This window comes from Thalia democratica, chromosome 7 (genome assembly GCF_965202585.1).
Source record: "Thalia democratica chromosome 7, ktThaDemo2.hap1.1, whole genome shotgun sequence".
NCBI lineage: Eukaryota > Metazoa > Chordata > Thaliacea > Salpida > Salpidae > Thalia > Thalia democratica.
The window spans coordinates 23,030,400-23,045,408 of NC_139171.1; positions in this window are offsets into that span (position 1 = coordinate 23,030,400).

The window sequence follows — 15,009 nt, forward strand, 5'->3', positions numbered from 1 at the left end:
TATATACATAATTATATATATATATTGAAATAGCGATTTTAAAAATTCTTGTACATATGTTTCATAAAGCTTTAATTTTTCATAAAGCTTTAATCATCAGCCAGTTAAATTAAAAATAAAAAGGACTGTACTAAACAAAGATACAAAAATTTTGCAAAAAAACAAAAAACAGTATGACGTAATATTGTACATTACAAATATTCAGTACAAAAATCGATCTACCTTCTAACTAATCAAACAACTAAAATTAACGAAATCAACAGTTAATTGACTATAAAATACTTCAAAATTTGTTGTATTTTAAGAGAAGCTTTTTCATATGTCGACAAGACGATATAAATTCGCTCCTCTTATTTAAACAACCTTCCTTTTTTAACGCATACATAACGGCTGTTGATTCTTTTAAGCACAGCCTACAAACAGGGTTGTTACCATCTGCTATTGGCTGTGCTCTTTTTATCACCTCCCAAGTTAATTTAAAATCAATGTTTTTGCGCTTAAGGCTGCAAACATACTTCGAAAGCTCAGTTTCATTTTCGTATACACCACCTTTAAAGGATTTTTTATGGTTGGCATACCGAAATCTGAATTGAGTGGAGCATAAGCCGATGTAGAACTTCTTTTCAAGGCCAGAGTTGACTGTTGCCTTGTAAATAATGTTCTCTGACCGGCAATTGCCCCCCTTCAAATTATATTTACAGCCACCGGCATAATTACACTGATTTTTGGTTAAATTACTTTTGTTTAAAATCATTTGATTATGTGACTTAATTAATCTCTCAAAATTCGCCATACATGAATAACTGATTCGTATATTATGTTTGTTAAATATCTTTGATAATTGGTTATTTTTGTTGAAATGTTTTTTTACTAGATTTATAAATTTTCTGCCGATGTTTGTTTTAACTGAAGTACAGAATGGGGGATTATACCAAATTATATTTCGCTTTCTGTTACTTTTATTGGTCGTTTTGTTTTTTTGCTCCGTTGTTTTAAAATTAAGTTTATCATTGTAACCGCATTTCTTCATTATTAGTTCGTAATCTTGCTTTGTCTTTAAATTAACTTGGGATGTGATAAAAAGAGCAAAGCCAATAGCAGATGGTAACAACCCTGTTTGTAGGCTGTGCTTAAAAGAATCAACAGCCGTTATGTATGCGTTAAAAAAGGAAGGTTGTTTAAATAAGAGGAACGAATTTATATCGTCTTGTCGACATATGAAAAAGCTACTCTTAAAATACAACAAATTTTGAAGTATTTTATAGTCAATTAACTGTTGATTTCGTTAATTTTAGTTGTTTGATTAGTTAAAAAGGTAGATCGATTTTTGTACTGAATATTTGTAATGTACAATATTACGTCATACTGTTTTTTGTTTTTTTGCAAAATTTTTGTATCTTTGTTTAGTACAGTCCTTTTTATTTTTAATTTAACTGGCTGATGATTAAAGCTTTATGAAAAATTAAAGCTTTATGAAACATATGTACAAGAATTTTTAAAATCGCCATTTCAATAAATTATTTAAAAGCCCTTCAAGTGGGCTCAGTAGAAGGTGTTTAAGTTTGAACATTAACCTTATTATATATATATATATATATACATATATATTAATATATATTATTTTATATAAAAAATTATTAATATACATATATATTAATAAAATTTATTAAAAGTTCTGTTAATATTTTTTTCAGAAATAAACTACCTTTTCTATTATTACGTAATACATAATTTTGTATAATTTTATTGCTGTATTTGCAAGTTTACTTTTTATTGAATAAAATACTTGGCTGAATACGCGTGTTGAACGTAGATACAGCTGTTCCAAGTAAAAGTTTATTTTGTGTATTTTGATTTTATATATATGTATGTATGTTGATGTTGATATTAATGTTGCAATTACATTACTTACATTATAAATTTTTGGAGAAGAATATTTAAGTTTAAATTTTCCATAGTATTTTTAAATATTAATCTGTAAATAAAGTATATGCATTGTTTTGTTGCAATGCTTTCTTTTGTTCTGTATATAAATAAACTTGACTATGTAAAACTATACAAGGATGTAAGTATGCTTTCTTAAATTAATAAAAAAAAAATTATTAAAAAAATCAATTTAAATCATTGATATATGGATTGCCTGATCTTTTTTTAAATAATATTAAGTTTACTACACATTTTATTGAGTTTCAAAAAGCAAATCAATGAACTAGTATGAACGGAAAGGTTTGTATGATGTTTTATTTACTTTAAAGCAGTTAATAAATTTATCATTACTAATAACTAATGTATAAAGAATACAAAATAACTTAAATTAATTTTGTTATGCTTAACTATTTTTAAAACTTGTAGTATATATTTTAAGTTATATTTAGAGTACAAAAAATTTAATATTTGCTTATGAATTGTATATTACTTTTTTCTTGAAACTTTTTGAGCATATATAAATAGTATATGTTGTAAATATTATAATTCAAGTGACTTAAAATTGATTTATTGTTTACAACTATCTAAAATTTTTAAACATACTATTTATCAGATCGTTATTAATATTAACGAATTATTTTTACAAGGAATGTTTTTGAATCTACAAGGTTTAAATAAATATTTTAATCATATTTTTTTAAGTTTAGTTTTATTAAAAGTTATTAAAATGTACATAAAATGTTAGTCCTAGTTGTTAAATTTATAACAAAATTTTACTTAAAAAAGTATTCATTAGAGTTTGCATTATCTATAGGAAATAGAAAATGCATATAAGCCTATTATTTTAACTGTTTGTTAGACTTGTTTTTGCTATTATAAACTGTATTTATAAGACATTTTTTGGATGTCTTATAAAAAAATATAAACGATGTATAAACAAAATAAAAGTGTTTTAGAATGTTTGATTCATTTTTCTACATCATTAATGTTGCTTATCAGAGCTAAAAAATTGAGTTCCAAAACTAAACAATAATATTGCTTAACAGCTAAGTAAAACAAAAGTAAACTGTTTTAGTTTTCAAAATAAAAATTAATAATATGCAACTATTGTTTAAAACATGTTAGTTGTATTTATAATTAGAGATAAAATATGAAAAAGCTTGAAATAGAGTATCGTTACTTTTTTTGAAAAGTAGTATCTAAAAGCAGTTCAGTTTAAAATTTTATTAGTCTCGTTAATTCTTTGTTATGCAGGTTTAAAGTACAGTAACTAGAAGTAAATGTGTAAAAATATCAAAGTAAAACTTTAAGTCTTTAAGCAAACAAATTAGTACTTTTAGTAGCTTGTTGACAATTGACACTATTTTTATGCATTTTAATATACTATATTTTTACAAAGTTTTTTCTTTCACGTCTTATACTTTAAAACTCTAGGGCAGTGCTTCTGAACCTTTTTCTAGTGGCGTAATCCTTTACCAAAGTTCAATTTTTCCGCGGAACCCCTAATTTTAATTTTACATAAAACGTTTAATTAAATAAATGTTCTTTTTTTAATTTCGAAAAGCTTCGCGGAACCCCTGAGAGGCGTTGCGGAACCCTAGGGTTCCGCGGAACCCCATTTTAGAAGCACTGCTCTAGGGTTTATTCCTACTTTATTCATCTTGTTAATCATCTTTGTTAAAATATGACATCATTTTATATCAATCACAATTTGTACTTAATTTAAAAACTACTATCCTTCTTGAACAAAGTTAAAAATTTAATTATCATTTTAAAACTGCTTTTAATTGCAATATAAATAAATTTACCACAGAAAGTAAAATGAGTTTATAGTTGTTTATTAGTTTCATCACAAACTTAGCTTTTGGAACATATTGCTTTTAGTTGTACTAAAACACAATTAAAAACTCAAAGCTTAAAACTTTAGTTTATTATAAAAAAAAAAAGTTTTTGTATAATATAATTTTTTCAATTTTAGTTTTGCGTAGTTTTTTTTTATTTTTATTTATTTAATCCAATCTTTTCATTAATTTTTTTCGAGAACACTTATAAAACAGACTAGATCAGGGGTCGGCAAACTGCGGCCCGCGCGCCAACTGCGGCCCTCAAAGTTTAAATCTGATATTACAATATATTTTAAATATAATAACAATTTTTTTTTTACAACAGTAAATTTTGATCTTTAAAAGAATGTTAAAAGTAATTTGACTCAGTTATTTTTACAATACCTATTTATTTAATAGACTAAATGCAAATGTTTTCCATTGTGTACAAAAGCATCTATAAATGAACAGTAATTAACTAAATGTCATTTCTTCACTGGTTAGGTATTTTGTTTAACATTTAATTTATACCTAAGTTTCCTTTATAGATACTTTATCAATATATGTTATGTTTGAAAGTACACAAAACTATTCAGAATAATACGAAATAAAGTAATTTTTTTGACAATTATTCATTGTTTTAGAAGTTTTCTGTGCACTTTAAGTAAATTACTTGCACATCCATGTACAGAGATGCTCATTTTTAAACCATTCTCATTAAATAATCAAATTAGATTAAGTGTAATTTAAGCAAGACTTTCTATTACAATTATTTTTACACATAATATCTAAGTGTGTACAGACACATATAAAATTACATATGACACAAATTAAAATGGTTTTTGTTCTGCATTTATTTTCAATTTTCAAGTAAATTTTTTTAGAGAATTAAGTTAGTTTCAATGCGGTCAACACTATACAGGCAGATGCTCCATTATGTAACTACTTATTTAATGCAAACTAGAATTAGGGATCGTAAGTTTATTGTTTCTTTTTATTGGTAATCATATAAACAATTTACCTTCGCCACCTAGTTGCAAAGTACAATTATGATGTATGTTTTGTTTAATTTACAATTTTGGTTTTAACTATAATATATGTTAAATTTTAAGTCTTAGAAGTGCTATAATTTGAAATATCTTTATATTATTGTAAACATATAAGTGTGAACAATCAGTGTTGGCAAAAAACCTTGATTTATTAAAAACTTCGAATTTGACAATTTAGGCAAAAAATATCTGGAAAAACCTGAAATTCAAGAATTTTGAAAAAACCTGGAATTTTTGACATTTTCTATATATAGAGTAGTTAAATTTCGATTTTACACAAAAGTCTATCATTAATTATCTCTTTATGTTTTCAACAACTTTTTTAAACACCTTGAAAATGACTAAATAGCATATTTTTAATGTTGCTATACTATTTACACAGTTTTTTTCTAAAATTAATACTAAAATTAAACCCAAATTTGTACTTTAAAAAACCTGGAAGAAATTCAGGAAACCTTAAAAGACTTCGTTCTTTCTAAGGATTAAAAGTAGCACAAATGTTTTTTGTTCGACATATGTTTTGTTTATACAACACAGGAAAAACAAACAATTGCAAAATAAATAATAACGATTATTTAAAGTATAGTGACCAACTGTTTTAATTTTCGTATATTCAATATCCCTTGTAGGTAAACACATATAACCTTCCTTTGTTGTATGTAAAACCTTGTACAGGAATTGTCATAGTCATTATGTTAGTGCACAGTAATTAACTAAACTGTCATCGTTTAACAATTTAGGTAGTTAATTTAACATTTAGTTTATACTTATGTTCTCTTATAGATGTTTTATCACTATATGTTATATTTGAATGTACACAAAAACATTTAATATGACATCATAGTAAGAGATAAGGTTTATTTTATTATGCTTTCGACACAGCTTGTTTTGTATAGAAGTTTCTGTGCACTTTAAACTAATCTCTATACACACCAATGTACAGAGGTGCTCATTTTAAAACTAATTTTTAAAATAATAAAACACCTCTAATAAGTATTCCCAGGTAAGCAGTATTTATTGTAGCAGTGGTATCATCTTAAAAGATCGATTGAAGTTCTATTTTTATCTATGCGGCTTAATTATATTCAGACATTTCCTAAATAGGACTTTTTGTTGTCAGTGAAGAAATAAACAAAATACTTTTACTACCGCCATCACAAAGTATTAAAAAACGTTTTCAATTCTAAAAGGTGTCTCCTTTTAAATATTTACTTTTGCTACTTTATAACTGGCTTTGATACATTTTTCAGATCTTTCTGTAGTTCCTGAAGATAATACTAAAGTTACTGCATACTTTGTTGAAACTAATTTACGCGCTTTATTTTTTTTGTTTCCATTAAGAACTCCTAACCAAGTTTTGTAATTCTTATTAGTCTTTTATTTCTCATTTTCTGTTTCTTAAATGCAATATTTTTGCTGCGGATTAAGCAATTGATAATTGCTATAATAAAAAAGCTCTACTAAAAGTTTTTAAGAAACTTAACTGTCCATTCAAACTGACTTATAATAGTACTTGTTTGCTGTATATACTAATTTTACTGCTAATACACTTATTTTTATATTTAAAACAGGATTTCCAAACAAACAGGCCAGTTTGAAAACTTAAAAAACTTTCACTAGGTTAAACCTGATTTTGACATTTTTAAATCTGAGGTGTGTGTTTGTGTGAAAGTTTTAGTTCAAATTACTTTGAATAAATTTTGGAATTCTCAGATAAGTCTTTGTGACTGTTGTGCAATTTAATAATTGATATTTTTACTAGTCTTTTTACATATTATGTAGTTTTTGATGATGATGATATTTTAGTAAGGTATTTAAGCTTTTGTTCTTTAAAGCAAGTTTTTAGATTTTCAAACTTTTAATGGACTTAGGCTGGTTTGATTTAACTCAGACATTTTTACTATCAAAGTTGTAACTATGTAAAATTCTAATTAATTACTTATTAGGAACTTTATTAAAGTATTTAAGCATTAATTTTGTTAGAAAATTGGTTTTAATATTTTTTAGAAGACAGATAGGTATCAAATTCTTTTAGTTAACTAGTTACTCAATTTTAAAACAGTCAAATATGTCTAAATAGCAAAAACTATTTTCAACAGTTTATACTTTTTTTAAATAATTATTGAAACTGGTAGATAATTTAAAAAATATATAAAAGTAGCTTGTACATGTTTTTCAAGCTCAGTTTTTGTACAGAGTTAGGTTGTAAGTAAAACAAAATTTATATTAATTTAAACTCATTAAGAGTTTAAAATAGTACAAAGTTTATTAATACTTAAGTATATTACTCTATGTAAATTTTATAACATTAACTTTTATAATTTAAATAGGCATTCTATATGTAGCTAAAATTCATTTAAACTAACAATTAGAATAAAAGCTTTTATTAGCGTGACTAAAATTATAAACAAAATACTATTTAAAAGTCACTAAAACTAAAACTGCGGCCCGCGAAGATTTTGAAAACTTTAAATTTGGCCCGCGGGTACCATTTGCCTGCCGACCCCTGGACTAGATAACCGCATTAATTTAAAAAAGGACGGTTATTTATTTTCCAATTTGTAGAAAAGCCTTTGAAATTTTCTAATGATGATTTATAAAAGCAGCAGTTGTTTATAAATCTAACCTTAATAAGTTGTTACAACTGTTGTTTGTCGCTTATTTCATTGTATTTATTGTTTTTTGTTTTTATATTTAAACGTTGCTTATTTTAGTAAAATAGTAAACAATTTATTTATAGTTATATAAGTATAAACGGTTAATCTATCTCTGCCTAATTTGCTTAATTATGCTAATTAGTATTAATTGAATATTATCTGATGAAACCTTAAACTTTTACTTACTCTGAATTTAATTTTATAAATAGTTGCTCACAGAAGTAATTGATAAGCATTAGCTAAAATCGATTTTATTTGTTTGTTTGATAAATATTTTTTTGAATGAATCTAGTATCAAATTCTGTTTAATATATGTAGTACAAAAAGCTATATAATTATCTTCATTAAAAAATAGAACAAAATTTAAAACTTTAGAACAATAATTTAAAGAAATTGTGTGGTGTAGTTTAAGTCTAACGTAAAGTGATGGTTTCGTTTTAACAAATTAAACAAAATTTAGAACTTGTTTTGCTGATTTGTCTTTTAATTGATTGTTTTGGTTACTAACTAACTAAAAAAATTATAAAGTTGATTGTTTTTGATAAGAAATCATATAAATTTTTACAATTGGTAATGAAAACAAAAGTTAATTAATGGTCACTTGAAATCCAGTCCTATTTTTATACTCTAAATTTATTATTATTTTTAAACATACTTATAACTTCGATTTTTTTTTTTATTATTATTTTGTTTATTAGTTATTAAAATTACGTAGACATCATTTTGGTTTTTAAACTTAAAGAAGGATTAGGGTTTTAATCTACTTATATTATATATAATATAATTACAGTAGTTTATGTATTTGTTATAAGTTATACCTTTACATATGATTTTGAAATTACCACATATCTAAGCTAATAAAAAAAAGTGTAATAAAATAATATTTTTTACATAATCAATAAAAGAAGGGAGTTGAACATATTTTATTGATGTTTGGTAAAAGTTGATCTTTTCTAATTAAAAAAATTGTTGCTGTTAAAGTCAAAAGTACTAAAAATCATATAGAAAGGCAAATTAAAATGTAAAATAAAGATATCACTAGAAATCTATCTTTATTCAATTGTTAATGATTTTTAGAAAGTTATCCTCGTTTAATTTGAAAAATTTAAATAAATTTTTCATTTCATAATAAATATAATAATTCAATAAAAATTTCAAATATACGTTTCTTAAAGTTTTTTAACGTTTGTTTTGAATAGGTAAATGTTATTTAAAAATCAATTTAAAACATAGGTTTAAGTGAATAACTATATTTTATAGTTTTCTCCTTTTATAAGCAACTTATTAAGTCGACTTTGACTATTCAAAACTCATAAACTATTTTTATTTTATAAAAAAGGTAAGACTAAGATAAACTTTTTCAAACTTAAAGTTGTAAAAATTAAGATCAACATATTAATAATAGTTTGATCCCCTCTCTACTCTCATATAGCATTAGTAAATAGTTCAATAAGTGTTGTGAATGTAATAATCAATTTAATTACTTTTATACTTTTTTTTAATGTAAAATTATAATCGCAAACTATGTTTTTAAAAAGATGTAGAAATATTAATTATATTTTGCTTGTTTTGTACCGCTATGAGATGACTTTACATATTAATTTTAATTTTTTGCTGATTTATGTACTAAATATTAAATATGACAAAGCAATATTAATGTTTTTTTTTAATATAACTTAAGCTTTTTAAAACACCATTGCTGTTTACTAGCAACCTTTGGAAGAATTTAACATACTTGTTTTGCGCTTTTAACTCTATAGTTTTTAATATAGTTTTAATAATTACATTTTCAGTAAATAGTATATTCTAATAATACTCAAATCTCTTGTATGTATATTTTATTGAAATTATTTTAGATAGTTATTAAACTACAAACAAGTGTCTGAAAATTAAAAATAAAGTTACAAAAAGAAAAAAACTTTTTAGTCAATTTTTAAGAAACTTCTTAATCACTATCAGTGTACTCCTAGATCAGTAGCTTGTTTAGTGTTAAAATAAAAACCAATAGTGCAAAATTTAGGTTATTATAAATTTTAATTTAGCATTTATGTAACTAATTTACAGTTATACATGTATTTCTACACATTCAAACTATTATTGCCAACACACTTTCTATTTTTAAACAATATGAAATAAAACTCTTATTCACTCTAAAATACAATGGTGTATGACTTAATTACTGAAAGGTTTTTTTCGTGCACTAGGTCCTAGCACTAAAATTTTTGATTTTTTTTCGTCCTTCAATAAACAATGCATTCCACAATTGAACATTTTTATCGCCAGATCAACTTACAAATTTATGAAATTTTGTTACCGAAATTTTTCTAATGCAGAAAGTATGATAGAAGATGTTGGAAAGACTAGCCGCTACAGCGACTGGAACCATAATGTTGAAGAGAAGTTGTCAGTAGCAGAGTTCAAGCTTTTTCAACCCGCATTAAATGCTTTTAGTGCAAATCAATGTTTTTAAACTTAACACATTATTATGTGTTACAATGCAATTTAGTGTTTGTTAGTGTTACAATGCAATGTAAGGATCAACATTTCAAGTAAAACAATATTCTTTTTTTTTTTTGTTAGGCTGATTTAAGAGCTAGAGTTTTAGATTTTGTTTAAGTATGTTTTCTAATTTCAAGCTGAATGTATTAACAGGTAATATGTATGATTTATTGTTTTTTTCAATATCACCAAGAACAATTGTTTCATCAAAAGTTATGAATAATTTTCATTAAAAATTTTAGTTTTTACCTAAATGCTAATTCTTTAAAAATGTTTCAATTCTTTCAATTCAATTATTAAAAAATATACACACATTAGTTTAAATGTAATAAATCACAGTTCTTTTCATTAAAATATTTAAAAAAATACTATTAAATTATCAAAATCATTAACTTTACAATTTAAATGTTTATTGAGCTACAATAAATAGGATGTAAAAATACATTATTTATAATTTCAATGATTGTTAATCTTTTAATTGTAAATATTAAACCTGTGTAAGTTAAATTGTAAAATAGTAGTTTTATATTGTATAGAAGTTTATTTTATGACTAAAATTTAAATGACAACATGCACTTATTCTTGTTAAAAAAAATTAACTGTTTTGTAGACATTATAATAATAAAGTTTTATTCAAGTTTGGCCAACAATTGTTAACAATCGCGCTTAGTAGAATAAAGCGCTTTAGAAGTAAGTGAATTTAAAATGAAATTAAGTTAGTTATATTTTAATTTAATTATGTATATTTATTTGGAAATGAGAAGTTACCATAAAAAAAGTAAAATTCTACTTTGTAAAAATATTTGATATGAAGTTATTATTAGCTACATATATATTAAAATTAATTAGTTTTTGATGTAATAAAAGCAATCAAAAATAGCAAAAGATAAAAACTAAATACACAAAAAGTTACTCAAATATTTTAAACTGTTTAAAAATAAGAAAAAATATACTTGTGAAATGCATAAAATTGCATTGCTTAATTCTTCTTAAGCTTGTTTTCTCATTAAAAAAAACTTGTTTTTCTGTTTACTACAGCGCGTGCTTAACAACTCTCTTACTTTTACAGCTTTAACTTAAACAAAAACAAATTCTGGCAAGTATGATTAAAGCATGGTTTTCGAAACTTTTTACCAAAAGGCCCCCTTCAAAGAGCCGGTTCCAACAAGATTTCTAAAAAAACTACCATTAAAACTGTCTAAGACCTTTTTTGCTGTTCATCATCAGCCCAGCATGTTTTATTTAAGTTTTAAAATTTTGAGTTTAATGTCTTTATAAATTTTTCCATAATATCTAGTATAAGTTTCAAAACTAAAATTAAAAACGCCCATAACCTTTTTTGCTGTTATTTATAAACTGCAGAATATCTAGTGTAAGTTTCCATTCTTATTTTTAAAGCAGCTATTAATAAATTTGTCTGCTTTAGCAACTAATAATAAATAGTTTTACGTTTTTTAACCTATAATAAACTAGATACAACTATTTAGCATGTCTTTGATAGCTACTTACATATTTGTTCTTTAGACTTCTGTTATTTGATAGCATAACACTTTTCATGACAAGAATAAAAAATGACAACAATTGTCTTAACTATTATTTTATAGAAGTATTTTCCCTTTGAAAATTTAAAAATATAAACATAGTTTATTTAATATTTTAAATGTAAAAGTCCGAATATTGGCTATAAATATTTTTAACAATTGATAAACAACTTAAAAACTATGGTTTTTTAAATTCCCGTAAATATTTACGCATGCCATTTAGTAATTTTTATTATTTTCCAACTAGTTTATTTTTGAAAAAGAAGTACTAAAACTCATATGTCAAAGCAGATTCAAAATCTAGCAAAAAGTTTAACGAATTATTTTATTATGAAAAACTTATGTAAATGTTTTTAAATGCAATTTCAACAAAGACTTTTAAGTTATTCTTACTAGAATTAACGCATGAAGATTATTAGATTATCTTTTTTAACTTAACAAACCTTAAGTAGCAGTAAAGTGTACTTGTTTAGAAAATTTTACCTAATTATTCAGCTATAATAGTTCAGCTATTAATTTAATTTAAGTTATAAATAACTATAGCTAAATCTTATAACTAGTTACACAAGATATTTATTCTTATTCATAATTTAGAATTACTACAACAGTTTTGGTTTTGCCTTCTACACTTTTACTTTTTATTTAATATATAAAACCACTAATTATTGTGCAAGGTGGTTTTCAACTTAAAAAATTATTTTATTTTTTATTTTTTAGTTTCGAAACTTTACTAACGATTCATCTAATGTGTATTAAATTACATCCTAAAAATGTTCAACTAATTAAAGTTATATGCATGATTATTGTTAAAATTATTGTAGTAGCGTGCTAAATATCTAGTTTTTGCAAAGTATTTTTACTTCAATTTTTGTTAGTTACATAAAACATATTTTCTAAAATGACTTAATCTAGTTTTATTAGAGTTTAAACTTTCACTTATCAGTGACAAACACCAAACAGTAAACAATTCGGCTATTTTAGTGTAAATAACGTAAAGTCTGCTTTTAACTTAAAAGATTACATTACAGCGTTTTGAAATTGTTTTGAGCCTTCATTTGGATAAATATAGAGATTTTTACTTACCTGTATAAAAAACTTTGACATAAAACCTTAATTTAGTATTTTTAAACTACTTTTACCGCTAATTCAACATTTAACACGTCAAATATCGTCATTTAAAATTATAAATGCAAAAAAAAACTTAAATAATAGAACAAATCTAACTAGTACATTAAAAATGAGTCTTCATTCAAATTTGATTTGTTTTTTCGTCAACTTTCAACTTCAAAATTAAATTTTAAAATCTTATCAAAAGCTTATGACTATATATTAATTATTGAAATATTTTTATTTCATTAGACTTCGTAAATTAGTTGTTTAAAAATTTTTTAGATTTTAGTTATTTTTGAAATTATTTAAGGTAAATAAATTTTATTTTCTGTTAAAACTTCTAATTACGAAAAAAATTGAAAAACGAGTTGTAACAATCTGTTCAATTTTTCTGTTTTATTTAATTTTTTAGAATGCGTTATTTTTAGTTTAAGACTAGTAATAAAATATATTTGGCTTTAGATAATACTAGTTTTGAAATTTAGATACATTTTTAGTTTAATATACATATGGCTAGAAAAGTCGCTTTTATGACAAAATAGAGAAAAACCTTAAATTAGACCAAAATAGTTCATCGCTTTGTCAATACAGGGAATGATGCCAATCAAGCTGATTTGCAGCTTGGACTTTTCAAATATGATTGAATGTTAACCAATAAAATGTCTTAAACAATCATTAAAGAGATCTGATCAACAAGCGAGTAAAAAGTTATGTTCTTATAAAGTTGAGGGAAATATATTAAATCGATCTGTAGCGTCAAACAGCAAAAGACCTCAAATTACCAGGTTTTTACAACAAACTAAACAAAATGACATTCGCCAAAAATCTTTGACTACTGATGACCACAAGAGAGCATCACCGACAATTAGCACGTCATCAGCTGAAACAAAAATTGAAATGAAAGTTGTACAAAACCATATTAGTAGAAAAATGGTCAGCACAGATTTATGAAAGATTTAAACAATGTTTTTGAGAAAAATATCAAGAAAATAAAATAAAAAATCTGCAGGAAACAGAAGTAGGCATCAATGGGAATAAAAAAAAATCAATAAAAGCATAAAAAGAGATTTAACAAAGAAATTCTACTTTTTTTATTGTTTAACTCGATCAAAAACACAGAAGTACAAAATATTTTCAAAATTATGGTTGCTGAACTTGTTACAAATTAGAAGTTAAAAGATTTAAATGTTAAAATAAAACTACTTAAATTTTTTGAAATAATAAACTTATATTTATATAGAAGGTGTAAAGTAGCATTAATCAACACTTTGTGTTTGTTAATAAATAAGATTTTATTAATAAGGTGTATAACGTGTAGTTTATATCTTAATAAATAGTTAAATTTGTATACTAAAGACAGTTATTAAACGCATAACTGAAATATCTGGCTTATAATCTTGTATTTTTATTAGCGAAGTGTAAGTAATAAAAAGTAATCAAATTTGACAAAAACTATTAGGAATAGTTTGTATTTAATATTAGTACAAATTCTCATGAAGTAATCTAATATTCAAAAGTTGTATTATTTGAAAAAGGTCTGAGTAATTTTATAATTATCTCGTAAGTTTAAAGATTTTCAAACAGTATTTTGCACTATACAATGACTAGCTCATATCTATATAGTAAGGTTTAGCCCGTTTAAAATAAATATTTTCTTCTAACATTTTTTTTTATTTTTTAAAAAATAACCTTTTTAGCTTTACTAAAAATAAAGTTTAAGTTTTAATTCTTGAAGTTAACCAATTTAAACTCAAGTTATCAAAAATTTTTGCTTAAGATTATTAGTGCAAAAAAATTAAACTGGCCGTATTTCTAATTCTAAATCGTTAGAACAGAAATATTATACCTAAAACTTAACTTGTAAGTTAGTTTACCTAAGCTCTCAATAAATATTACTTTAAATGAAGTATGTATAAATCTTAAAAAGTAGTTTTAACTTAAAACGAAACTTTGTTCAATCAATTTTAAGCGGTAGTTTTGTAGCTAACATCTTTAGTATTTACACAAAAACTTATGACCAAATGAGCTAATAAACCTTTATGGTTTTAAAATTAAACTACTTATTAAGAAATATATTTTGTTTTGTACAAGACTTATTGTATATATTTTTAAATTTAAATTATTATATACAACATCTATTTTTTGTTAACATATAAATTGTAATTTTTTTGAATTTATTTCCTGGTAGGTAATTTATTTCCAAAACTTAACTTTTGCTAATGTTATGTCATAATTAAATGCTTTATTGACATTGTAGTAATAAAACATTTAAAATTATTCGGTCCATTTCTTGGATTAATGATAATACACAACTTTTGTTAAAAAAATTTTATTTGTTACGACTATTTGAGACAAAATTTAAAAAAAAAGTGCCGTTACTTTTTGTGAAAGTAGTATCAAAGTC